The sequence below is a fragment of the Heteronotia binoei genome, chromosome 8 (genome assembly GCF_032191835.1).
Source record: "Heteronotia binoei isolate CCM8104 ecotype False Entrance Well chromosome 8, APGP_CSIRO_Hbin_v1, whole genome shotgun sequence".
NCBI classification, from domain to species: Eukaryota; Metazoa; Chordata; class Lepidosauria; order Squamata; family Gekkonidae; genus Heteronotia; species Heteronotia binoei.
This window is the reverse complement of record NC_083230.1, coordinates 81091305-81104921: the sequence shown is the minus strand read 5'-3', so window position 1 is coordinate 81104921 and position 13617 is coordinate 81091305. Positions and strand designations below refer to the sequence as shown.

General features: G+C 45.3%; 1 protein-coding gene across 4 annotated transcripts in view; it reads right to left on the bottom strand.

Annotated features, from left to right (window-relative positions):
* MRTFA (myocardin related transcription factor A) overlaps positions 1-13617 on the bottom strand; it is a 171815-nt gene that overhangs the window by 32899 nt on the left and 125299 nt on the right. The window lies entirely within an intron of this gene.

Below are 13617 nucleotides of genomic sequence, written 5' to 3'. Positions count from 1 at the left end.
AAAAGTTTATAGTTTAAGTATAAGAAAGTATAGTTTATAGTTTAATCGTTTAAGTATAACTAAGTATAACTTAAGTGTTTGGGGGGGTTGTTAAATAAGCCACCTTGCATAGATGCTCTAGGAGAACAGGAAAGAAATATTTAAAAAAATCTAATTTGTTAAGTAACAGAATACTGTTTATGGACAGAATCCGTACTGCAATCCACTGAAGTAAATTAATGGCATTACTACCCCCATGGATAAGAAACTGAACATTTTTTCTAAAGACTGACAAATTTCCTAACCAGAAGAACTTAATGACAGGTAGACAATGGAGATTATTAGTAGAGAAGGACTCATTTGCAATACAAGACTTTACACTAGTACATGTGAATTTAAAGGAGTCATATATAGACCTGGGGAACAAGAGCTATTAATATCTCAAAAATTCAGGCAAAGCAGATTATACATGATTAATCTATGTAACAGATTGCCATTAGATATAAGGAGGGCAGACAGTATAATTAGATTTTAGAAGGATTTGTTCAATCCATTACAAGGCATCATCAACCAAGCTGGTCAAGGCATGTATCGGCATTGTGAAGGTGTTCTTATGCCTTTGATTGCCAGTTGACAGGAATTATTTTTTAAATGACATACTTATTCCCTGCATCGGTTGCATTAGAAAGTTCAAAGCCAGGATTTTATACAATAATGTGATCAGTAAAAGCCTGAAAAATATTGTCTGCATTAGGTCAGGGTGAAACTATATGTTATACTGAAAAATGGCAACCATGCACTGATCTCCTCTCCATAACATCTGGCAGAAGTTACCCAGGTGCTTTTAGACTCTGAATGTGATAGTAATGCATACTTCAAATGTGATGCTACTGTGCCCTCCTGAGCCCAAGAGCCCTTCTCTCTTGTCCCAAAGTCTAGCCCTGACAGCACCACTGCTGAACACCACGCATTCCATGCAAAGGGTGATTAACATGTGGAATTCACTGCCACAGGAGGTGGTGGCGGCCACAAGTATAGCCACCTTCAAGAGGGGGTTAGATAATAATATGGAGCACAGGTCCATCAGTGGCTATTAGCCACAGAGTGTGTGTATATATAATTTTTTTTTGCCACTGTGTGACACAGAGTGTTGGACTGGATGGGCCGTTGGCCTGATCCAACATGGCTTCTCTTATGTTCTTATTTAAGAGTATCATCTTGTCCTGAAGGGCTTCATATTATCTTTCTTTTAAATATCTACCATGTCCAAAAACACATTTCAGTTGTAGTGTAACATTCATTACCTGGCTCAGGTTTAACAATTCTGTGGGTCCTCTTCAAGGGAAATATTGATATAATGTTTCACTGCATTCACTACTGTGAAAGCAGTTCGCATAAATGCAGTAAAATAGGGAAAATGCAAAATGGGAAGCATGCAGGTGTAGCCTCCTTGCTATTTTGCAGGTTATCATGTGCCTGCAGCCTGCAGTGTAGCTGCTAGGCTGCAGTTGCACGGTTTCTTCCCTTGATGGGAAGAGTCAGGGGGCGCCCGTTTGGGCGCGCAGATGAGGAGGCGTGGTATGACCAGTAATGGTCAGATCGGGGCTCTCCTCATTCTGCGCCGAGGAGACGATCGGAGAGGGCGTCTGTGAAGAGCCTCCCTGTGGAAGGCTCCTCGGCGTCTGATTGGCTCATTGGGGGGCTTCCGACGGTGGAGGTGTCGAGGGATCAGGCTGCCTAAGCGTCATGAACATAAGAACATAAGAGAAGCTATGTTGGATCAGGCCAACGGCCCATCAAGTCCAACACTCTGTGTCACACAGTGGCAAAAAATTTTTATATATACACACACACTGTGGCTAATAGCCACTGATGGACCTCTGCTCCATATTTTTATCTAAACCCCTCTTGAAGGTGGCTATACTTGTGGCCGCCACCACCTCCTGTGGCAGTGAATTCCACATGTTAATCACCCTTTGGGTGAAGAAGTACTTCCTTTTATCTGTTTTAACCTGTCTGCTCAGCAACTTCATCGAATGCCCACGAGTTCTTATATTGTGAGAAAGGGAGAAAAGTACTTCTTTCTCTACTTTCTCCATCCCATGCATTATCTTGTAAACCTCTATCATGTCACCCCGCAGTCGACGTTTCTCCAAGCTAAAGAGTCCCAAGCGTTTCAACCTTTCTTCATAGGGAAAGTGCTCCAGCCATTCTAGTTGCCCTTCTCTGGACTTTCTCCAATGCTATAATATCCTTTTTGAGGTGCGGCGACCAGAACTGCACACAGTACTCCAAATGAGACCGCATGGCTGAGTCATCGTTGTTGGCTGGAGAGGGACGGTCTGGCATTGTGCTCCAGGAGCCGGCATTTGCGGGCTGTGTCAGCGGCTTCAGGGCGGGGGCCTTAGCGTCGTGGCTGGGGGCCTTCTATTCGGGTCCGGGGGTGTTTAGGGTGCCAGTGGGCCCCATGGGAGTCCGGCCTGTTGTGGGTGGCCTTCTCTTCTCCCCCCCCTTAGCGTGCTATTGGGCCCCGTGGGGAGTCCTACCTACTGTAGGTGGTCTTATCTTCTCCCCCCTCTTCGCACGTTACTGCGTGGGTCGGCCATTTTGTAGCTTCAGTGGAGGGCTGGCCATCTTTAGTGTGTGCGTGGGCTTTCGATCTCCCTGAGTAAGGGGAAGGGGTTTGGTGGGCCAGTTTGTGCCTTCTGAGTCCCTCCTGGGGGGTGTCTGCTTAGGGGCGCTGCTTGCTTGCGTGGCTGTGGGGCCTGGGGTATTCCCATTTTTTTTAAAGTGCCATTTTGCTTGCTCCTTGGGCTGTTGGCCATTTTGGGCTCCTCCGGCAAGGGTGTGTGGTGGCCATTTTAATTGTTAGTTTTGTGAGGTAGCCTTTTAGGGCTTTTATTGAGCAACATGGCTGGTGGCAAGGGGACTGGGAAATCCAAAGGGAAGAAGCCGGTGCCGAAGACACCCAGGGCGCCGCCTAAAAGACCTCCACCTCCTGCATCTTCATCTGATGAGGAGGGTGATGGGGTGGTGGAGGCAAACATTATGAGCAGACTGAGGGCGCTTGAGCAAGCGTCAGGTCTGCCTTGTCCTGGGGGGTTGGACGGTGCTGGGGCATCCAGAAGGGGTCGCCAAGCCAACGTTCTGACCAGACTTTCTCTCCTGGAGGGCAGGTCTACTGGTGCAGCCATGGATAAGGATGCTGGGTCCAGTAGGGCAGATGCGGCAACGGCTGCTGGAGCGTTTGGTCTGGGGACAACGGTTGTTCCTTCTGGATGGGCTGGTAAGTTGGCAGGCAATTTACAGGTTGGAGGTGGTCAGGCATGGCCATGGGGTTCTTGTGGTCATACATTATTGGCTGGGAAAGGTTACCCCTCGTCTAGTTCTGGCATGCCTACTGCTTATGGGTCTGGGCCCCCTTGTACTTGGCCTGGGTTTAGTGGGCAAGGAAGTCCTTGCGGGGCTTGTTTGGGTGTTGGTCCTATGGGTATGGCTAGTCCCTTCATCGGTGCACCTTCCCTTTATGGGATGGTGCCTTTTGCTTCTTTACCCTTTGGAGATGTCGCCCTACCATTAGGTGACCACCTGCTCCCCGCAATGCGGGGAAAAAATATTAAAAGGGGAGTATGTAGATATTTTTTCCTTACTCTTTAGGGAGTTGGGGGAAAAAAATGAGGATTTAGACGAAAAGGAAAAGGAAAAATTGAAGAAGCGTAAGGTGGACAGATCCTGGGCCAATTGGCTTCCAGGGTTTTGTATCTACGCAGGAGTGATCGCCCGGTCCCAGCCTTGGAGGGCGGCGGCCCTCTTTCAATATTTGGACATCATATATAAGGGTTATATGGCTTTTAGTGGGCCTGCGTGGCTACAGTATGACGAAGAGTTTCGGATGAGGGCCTCCCTTTATCCGTCTCTTCCGTGGGACAGGATCCACCAGCAGCTTTGGCTGCAGGTCATGTCCCCTGCTAGGCCTAATCTGGGTGATCACTCTGACAGCGGCCATTTGGTTAATAGGTCCTCCTCTGCAGCTTCAGCTTCGTCGAGCTCTCCCCGCAGCACTGCGGGGCAGGCAGTTCAACCCCGCATGCTCTGCTGGGAGTTTGGTTCCCTCGGGGTTTGTAACAGAAAAGCGTGCCAGTTTAGGCACGAATGCCCCTTGTGCAGGGGCTCACATTCCTTTGACAACTGCCCCAGAGCCAGGGGAAGGAAGAACCCGAAGAAGCCTGGGGGAGGCGGAGGAGCCTTTCCAGCTAAAAAAGGGCCCCAGCCCGATAAGGGTGGGGCCTCTTGAGCGGTGGCTGGCAAGGTATCCTAGAAGGGCCGATAGTTTGTATTTGTTGGAGGGTTTTAAGTTTGGTGTTAGGATCTCGTTTCATGAGCCTAGAGTTCCGTTTCTTTCAGGTAACCATAAGTCGGTGCTGGGTTTAGAGCAAGTGGTTAGAGATAAAATTGCTAAGAAGCTAGTTGAAGGAAGGGTGTTGGGCCCCTTTTCATGTCCTCCAGTGAGTAATCTGAAGAGTCTCTCCTCTGGGGGTGGTTCCCAAGACGACGCCTGGTGAATTTCGTTTGATTCACCACTTGTCTTTTCCTAAAGGAAAGTCTGTGAATGATGGGATCCCGGAGTATTTATGCTCGGTCAGGTATACTAGCTTTGACCAGGCCATTGCCGTGGTGCGGCGTTGTGGGGTTGGGATTGAAATGTCGAAATACGACATTAAGTCGGCCTTTTGCCTTTTGCCTGTTCACTCTGCTGATTTTGAGCTCTTGGGGTTTTGTTTTGAGGGGCAATTTTACATGGACAGAGCATTGCCAATGGGCTGCTCTGTATCATGTTCAGCTTTTGAACGTTTCAGCACATTTTTAGAATGAGCTGTGCGGGAAAAAGTGGATTTGCAGGACGTCGTTCATTATCTGGACGACTACCTCTTTGTGGGCCCTTTGGGATCGGGGTGTTGTGCTCAGCTGCTGTCTGGCTTTGTTGAGCTGGCGGCAGAGCTTGGGGTTCCTTTAGCGCCTGAGAAGAAGGAAGGACCAACCCAGAGGTTGACCTTTTTGGGGACTGAGATTGACACGGTTGTGCAGTTGTATAGGGTGCCCCTTCAGAAAATAGGGGAATTGAGGGCTAGGATTTTTACCTTTCTTCTTAAGAAGAAAGTTACGTTGTTGGAGTTGCAGCAGCTGGTTGGCCACCTCAACTTTGCTTGCAAGGTGGTTGCTCCAGGTAGGGCTTTTCTTAGAAGGCTGTGTGATGCTATGGCAGGGTTACGCCTGCCGCAGCACAGAACTAGGGTCACACGCAGCATGAGGGATGATTTGGAGGTTTGGCAGGAATTTTTGAAGTCCTTTAATGAAGTCTCTTTTTGGAGGGACGATTTGAGGCTTGAAGCTGAGCTCCAGGTCATGTCTGATGCTATGGGATCGTTAGGTTTTGGGGTCTACTTTCGTGGACATTGGTGCACGGATAGTTGGCCTGACTCCTGGGTGAGGATGGGTGTGAACCGAGACTTACGTTTCTTGAGTTCTTTCCCATCTTAGTTGCGCTTTGGCTGTGGGGGAAGGATATGGCCAATCACACGGTGCATTTTTGGTGTGATAATATGGCGGTTGTCCACGTCATTAATTCCCTTACATCCAAATCCGGGCGGGTTATGCTGTTGGTGAGGGCCTTCACTCTGCACTGTTTGCGGCTTAACATTTTGTTTTTAGCCAAGCATGTTCTGGGGGTGAGTAACGGGGTGGCTGATGCTCTATCTCGTAACCAGATGGAGAGGTTTCGTCAGCTGGCCCCGGAGGCCGACAGAGAGCCGGTTGCAATGCCCCAGGAGATATGGCTGATTGGAGAGCCGAGGCGTGCAGAGCGATAGGTCTAGCCATTGCACCTAGCACTCGGAAGTCTTATGAATGGGCTATGCGGCAGTTTGAGGATTTTCGGGCAGAGGTAGGGTATCGCAGGGTTTGGCTCCTTTCAGTGGCGGAATTGCTCCATTACTGTGTGACATTGTGAGGTAAGGGATTAGCGGTGCGATCTATTAGAGGGTGCCTGTCTGCGCTGGCTTTTGCCAGCAAGGCGCTAGGTTATAAAGAGGATACAGCAGACTTTCGTATTCGAAAGATGCTGGAGGGGTGGTCTAGAGAGGCCGGTCCTAGATCTAAAGGAGTGGGTCCTAGGTTTGATACGCGGAATCCGGTGTCTCCGTCGATTCTGCATGGCTTAAAGAGGGTGTGGGACGGGGTGTGTTCCTCATTGTTCGAGGCACGTTTGTTTCATGCCGCGTCCTTGTTGGCCTTCTTTGGGGCGCTTAGGGTGAGCGAGTTGGTGGCTCAATCCAGAAACGATGTTTCTGGTAGGGCGTTGAGGGATTTGCAGATGTCTGGGGATAAGGAATTCATTACCATCCGTCGTTCTAAGACAGATCAGTTGCAGCGGGGTACTGTGCTGGAGCTGGGTAGTTGCTCTGAGCTTGATTTGTGTCCTGTGTCAGCTTTGGCTTCTTATTTGGCAGTCTGGGGTAGTCAGGATGGGTTTTTGTTTATTCACTCCAAGGGTGCCCCTTTGACAAAACACCAGTTTTGGGCTGTGACGTCTCGGGCTTTGGGTAAGTTGGGGCTGTCAGGGGTGCGGTTTGGGACCCACTCCTTTAGAACTGGGGCAGCCTCAACTGCTGCTGCAATGGGGTACCCTTCCACCTCTGGGTTTGGGCCCTCTGGTGCGGGCCTCCCTGCTGGGCCTGCCCAGAGGGAGCTGAGTCACTCAGCTCTGGCCGGGGGGCTGGGTCTCTCGCCCATTATGGCAGGGGAGCAGTCGTGGTGACCCCTAGCCCTGGCCAGGCTGCTGGTGGGGTACCCTTGCTGTTAATGAGTTTAATTAATAAAGTGGCCCAATTTTATTCCAACACTGTGTCTGACTCGTTATTCCATCCTTAGGAAGCAAACAGTACAATCCAAGTAGACAATATTCATCAAAGACAATGAACATGAGCAGATAGTTATTGTAAACAATCCCTGTATTGATACAGCAAGGAGTCAAGCTGCCACCAGAACAGGCATATCTCTGAAGCAGCATTCTCCTCCTGACCATTAAACAGGCAATGCTATACTTAATCTTAGCCAAAGGTGAAGAAGTCCAGTCTACAACACTGAAGTGATAAATGTCCACCTCCCACAATCCAATGGATTGAGGACCCTGCAACTTTATCAGCATTTGAATACATGGAATACAGACAGCAACTGTAGAAAAGAGCAAGGGCCCAGTAGAACCTTAAAGACTAACAAAATATATGGCAGAGTATGAGCTATCAAGAGTTCGCTTCTTCAGGTACAGCAACTGTGTACATGAAGGTATTTTAAAACATGCAGACTCTGTAGAGTTGCCACCAGTGTTACAGTTTGCTGATTTTTAAATTTCTTCTCTGCTTGTGGGCTTCAAAAACTACACGTGTGTGTGTGTGTGTGTGTGTGTGTGAGTGTAAATTTTTTAAAGGCAACGTTGGGAGCTGGGAGGCCAGCATGGACATAAAGCCATGTGAATGGTTGGAGTGAGATGGGGACAACATGCAACATCATGTTGCACCTCCTCTCTCTGACACCACTAGGCTTTTGCTGGCATAAGAATAAGGAAAGAGAAACAAATTTGCCTGCTTCATCCACCTCTCTACAGCCAGCCATGTTGCACAGCTATTTATTCATGCAGCCCCCCCCCCCTTAATCCTTCACAACAAATTTTGGCACTCACAGAAAGTTGCAGAGGGAAGAAGCTATTGTGAAAAACTGTTAGTTTTTCTGTTAGTGTGATCCTCTACCGCTGCAAAGGATCCAGCCCCTCTACTGCTTAAAAAAATCTAGGAACAGAAACTAGTCTAAAAAGGATTGTGCACACCACAAGGCTTCTACTTGTTATGCAACATTAAGATTTGATGCTGAAGAAAGAAACAGCTTTTGAAACTCCCCCGGATGGATTTTAGTTGTCAACTTTTGAGTAGGAGAGTGGACATTAATGATGCTGTGAAGAAATGCATTTTTGGGGTAGAGAGCTGAACTGAGTAAAACCTTTACCAGGAGGTTTTTAAAGTTTTTCTGCCTGAGCAAAGAACAGGAAAGAAGGGGGAAGTCAGTTGAGTTGCTTTCAAGGCTTACCTCAGTCCACCTTCATATAAATGTTAATAGATCTAGCAGGAGAGATAATGGGTGGGTTAAGCTCACCCTCTTCTCCAAGCAGGGGACAGAAATTTTGAGGCCTTTAGACTAGAAAGGCTCCAGGAAGAATCTCCAGGAAAAGTTACTCTGACCAGGTCAGGGGGTGGAGGGAAAGAGAGATGATAAAACTCTTGGACGCAAGCAGGAAGATATTTTTTGTGCTGCGTTCATCAGAGTAGACAGAACTCTTAACTGAGGTCTAAAGGAGGTGGCCATTACCATGTGCTGGCCTGGACAGCCAGAGGAAGCTGCAATGTATTGGTAATCTGTAGAGATCTATAACGTTCTAAGCTAAGGAGCCTGTCCTAAATTTTAACATCTGATAGGGCATGTATAAAGAGAGGGTCACAGAAAGCGAGTTTTACCCATTTCTTATGAATCCCTTGCTCAGTCTGCTACTGTGCTAAAAGTATGCTTGTGAACATTTTCTCTTTGATGAATAATGTACAACTTTTGATGCTGGTAGTGATTCTCTACCACATAGACCTCTATTATCTTGGACAGTGTTCCCTCTAAGCTGAGGTAGTGTGAGCTAGCTCACAGTTTTTTAGTCTCTGGCTCACACATTTTTGCCTTAGCTCAGGAAAAATGGCCCCAAAGCAAACTAATTTATGCAGCAGCCAAATCACTCGTTCACAACTTTAATGCTGGTAATTCATGAAGTAGAATTTTAAGACTCCACAGCTTAGAGAGAGCATTGATATTGGATACACTATTTTAAAATGAGCGCCAGGGGAAGGCAGTCAGTCAGTCAGTCAGTTTATAGCGGCTCTAGGCCAATCAACAACAAGGCAGTCAGTTGGCAAGTGGCTAATCTTCCAGAGGTTGCAAGGCAATAAATGGTTCCCGTAGTGACCAGCAGTGGGAGACACAGAGGCAAGGCCTCAGACTTCAGAAGAGAAGCTGAGAATCCTGACCCTTTCAGAGGGCAATTCCATACAGAGATCAGGTAGTGGCAGTGGTTACCTGAGAGAGAGAGAAAAGCCTCTCCAGGTGTTGGGAACACCTTGGAGGGCAGGGTGGAACAGGGCCTGCCTGTTGAAACAGGACTGTTCCACCACAGATGCTTTAAAAAAATCTGCCCTTCTTTCTGGCATTCTCAGACATCACAAACATGAAAAGCTCCCTCCCTGGTATGTGTGATCCTGAGTGACTAACCAGGAAGTACCAAATGACTTGGCTTCACAGGACAGCAATAACATTAAAAACAAAACTACTTCTTGGCCAAAGGTCCCTGAATTAGCCTGTGCTATGGGAACACTCAGTGCATTAAACTTGGCATAAAATCATTTTTCTGGATAGCTTTGCTGTTCACATTTAACATTAACTAAGCTATCTTTCCCATCTGGCCAAAATGGTGAGGAAGCAGAATTGCCTTTTGTTGATAAAATTAATGGAAACAGCCTAAGAAAGCTAATGCTGCTCACCACTGATGCTTATCACTTTACTCTTGAAATACATACACACAGAATCTGCTTTGGAGTGTTAACAGCTTTAGGAGTCATAGAAATCCATGGATTAGTGCACAGATGTAACACACAGATTGCACACTTTCCATAAATTTCTAGGAGATGAAAGAACTACTGCTAGTTACGTACCCTGTTGGTATTTAAATTACATGACAGGGATTGTTACATCCCTGCAACAGCATCAGTTCAGTTGGGCTCCAAACATTTCTGCAGAATGCTATGCTATTTCAGCTATTTCATGTTATCTAACAGTAAACCTTTGCAACAAAGAAGGTAAACATTTGCAGCTGTTCTCCATAAGAATATAGTAGCCCAATATCTGTTAAAACACAATGGTCAACCAGACAACAGTCTGTAAACAAGATGCTGGATAGAAAGACCATAGCAGCTGCAAACTTGACCACATCAATGTCTCTTTCTCCAGTGTACCCACTGTATCCAGTGTAAGTTCATCTACCCTATAAAATTTACTCTCTCAAAGCTCTTCTGTGTGCCTTAATGTGAAGTCTTTTGTGTTTAATCTCCAAATATATTACTATTTCCCATACTGCACCAAGGATTTATTCACATCTATTCCAGAAAGGAGAAGGGATCATCATTAAGCTTGTAGAAAATAACAGAAAGAGACAAGGATGATATTAGACGAAGTGTTCTACATAAGCTGCTATAGGAGGCCTTAGGGTGGTCAACTGTAATAATCTTGGCATCCATAGCCAAATGCACATGACATTAAAATAAGCCAAGGACAGGCCATTCCTGAATCTTATTCATTTGCAAGTTCAGTTACACACAGATCTTAAACTGAACAGTAGCTTCTCATGATAATATTGAGAAAGTTGTGGCTACTTTCCAACAAAGCTGTTCCTGCACTGATCACAAAGGGGCACTACAGAGCAGCATTAACATTCAAGGGCAGCTTGATTTGTGTTCTGCTGCCAGCTCCATTCTGTTCATCCCAAGGCAAAGAAAGAGACTTTACTACAACTACCAGAGCCCTGTGTTTGCTCAGGCTATGCTTTCATAATCAGTCTCTGTGAATTTCCTGCCTGCCTGGTGGTTTGCAAGTGTTGCCAGTATCCAATGACCTGCAGAATGCACAATGGAAGTGCTCACCACATGCATCTCAGGGGTGTCTGTTTTGAAACCTGACACAGGATAGATGTCTCTTGCAGTTTTATTTTGGAATTATATGAAACATGCCCTATAAAATAGACATGTAATACTGTCTTGGAAGATAACTGCATTTTGAAATGTATCAGCAGGTCAGGAAAAGGAAAGGCAAAGAACTTCATTCATTGTATGTGGCATACTAATATCACCAGCAGGATGCCTAGTAACCTTCAACTCCATTCACACGGAAGATGCATCAACAAAAAATATGTATTTATTTTATTTGTACCTCACCTTTCTGCTTTGACTCAAAGCAAACCACAAATACAGTTTATTCAAACAGTGTAAGGAAGGGTTCCCCAATGTGGCACCCAATAAGTATTGTTAGAAAGTGGGTAGCTCTAGGTGGTAATTTTGCCCAGAAGGGCTTCTGGTTGAAACACTGCTTTGGCAGCAGCTGCCACCACACTACAAAAATCTTCACTGCACAACTGCAGGTAGGCTGTGTATATGCAAGACAAGATTTTTAAACAGCATATTCATCTTTAAAGGCATCCTCTTAGGCAGAAGAGTTTCTGTTAGTGCTTATGCATAACCTCACTTCCTGACGTTTTGTGGTTGGCTCTGCCTTCTGTGACAGTTGTTTTGTGGTTGGCTCCACCACTCCATGGCAGAATTCCAAAGGAGCCCACAGACTCAAAAGGACCTCTACCAAGGCATCCAATGAACAATGCAACAGTACTAGAATGACAGTATCAGAAGACAATATAAACAAACCAATAGATATTAACACATGACATATCATAGAAAATACAGGACAAGAATTATAAAAGTAGAATACAAGGCAGCAAAAGAAACAAATGGATACAATAAAGAGTGCAAGAGATGACAATCCTACTTTATCTTCATAAAATGGCTAACCTGTACATGTCTGTTTTGCACATTCTGCAGAATGATGTTGTGGGAGCCTTCCTGACTCAGGCAGGCTTTGCAAGGTAAGGGTCACAAAAACAAAAGCTCAGGTACAGGCAGCTGTTCTTTTCACTCATTTGCAGTGGGTATAACTTTTGCAGTGGAGCATAGCAGAAGAGGCAGTCCTGCAGCTATTTGGGTCCAAGGCCATGAAGGCCTTTGTATACGACAACAAGTGCCCTGAACAGCACCAGGTTACTGGTCAATAACCAAAGGGGTGACTGCAGAATAGGCATAATAGGCCTATTCCACCTAGTTCCCATTAATAACTGAGCAGCAGTGCTCTGTGACACCTGGAGTTTCCAAGTTGACTTTAAAGACCCTTATAGAATGTATTACAGTAGTTCAGCCTTGAAGTTACTGTATGAAGAAAAAAATCATACCAAAGAAAAGGTTCTATGGTTTTGACACCTGTAGTCAAACGCCAACAGCTAATACACATTAGAAGAACATGGAATATTAACTAAACATTTAACATTTTTATGTTCTTCAAAATGGTGTATATTTTGTACAAAACTTTCCCATAATGGGAATGAGTCCTATGGTGCATATTTTGCAGCTATGCTCTGACCTTATCATGAAGAATTAAAACATTTACTTTCTACAAGTGCCTTTAAATTAATATTTCTACTGGTGACAGCCGCAATGCATTTGGAAATGATGACTACTCAAGGTTATTTATGTTGAATACGAGCTGATATGTTGAATGGAGCTGATAAAAGTCAGCACATTTTACACGTTTATTCAGGGCAAAAATATATTTCATAGTTGGCACACACAAAAAAAGCTAATAATGAGAGTATACAAGTTGGTTTTAGATACTCTGCATTAAAAGGCAACAAAAGAGGGTAGAAATGCACAAAATGCATTAAAACTTTGACTGCGATGCTCCTATTTCTAGGCATTATGGCAGTCTAGGTATGCTCACAAATGACCCATACAATTCTATACATGTTGAATTATTTAATATAAATGTTCCAGTAATGTGAATGAAGGGCACTGGTAGTAAAGCGCATCTCCATGGCTAACACCAAGCAGAAGCATCTAAGTCTTTTAAAGTTTGTCAGTGTCAAATTGATAACACTGCCATGTTAAAGCTAGTGCCTTAAGGACTATCAAATCTCTCTCAATAGCAACCTAGCTAACAATCCACAATATTAATAAAACAAGACATCAGAGTTCATAATGCAAAAATCACACTTTGTCCTCCTCAGTTCAGCAATAACCTTGGTTGTTTATCTTGTGGACGAACTTACACAGTAGGATCAAGCACCTGACCTTTCTTAAAAGCTAGGTAAAAGAATATTCAGCAACGTAACTGAACATTTCCCTTGAGGGACAAGAAAGGGACATGGATAAAAGAAATGTGGGCATTCTCGTTCAAGGGTCAGGCACCACTGTAGCAGAAACAGCAACACTGCCTTGATTCTGAACTTCCTATAGAAGAGATCATGGATTTGGACCATCCCAGTTTTCAGTGCAAAAACTCAATTGTCCATGGCTCCCATGGGAATAAAGTCTGAGACACAATTCTGAGAATAAATACAAACTGAGTTTCATATCATTTACCAAGATCAACAGGGGCAGGCTGAGCATCCACACAAACAGCATCCAGGGTCCCTTTACTTTTGTTCATGTAAGTGAATAACTGCTAATCACAGTTACCAGAATGCTGCAGGGGAAAACAATGGTGTGATGGGAGGAGGCTAAACCAGTGTTGAAAACTGGTACCCAGACCTTTACTGAGAAGGACCCCATGGAAATGTATTGTGTATCTATATTCAGGTTGCTTACTATTCCCCCACACCTCAGCAGTCCACACAAACACACATATAATGATGGCCTGTTAGTAAATGATACACGCATGGAGAATCCTGTAACTGAGTATGTG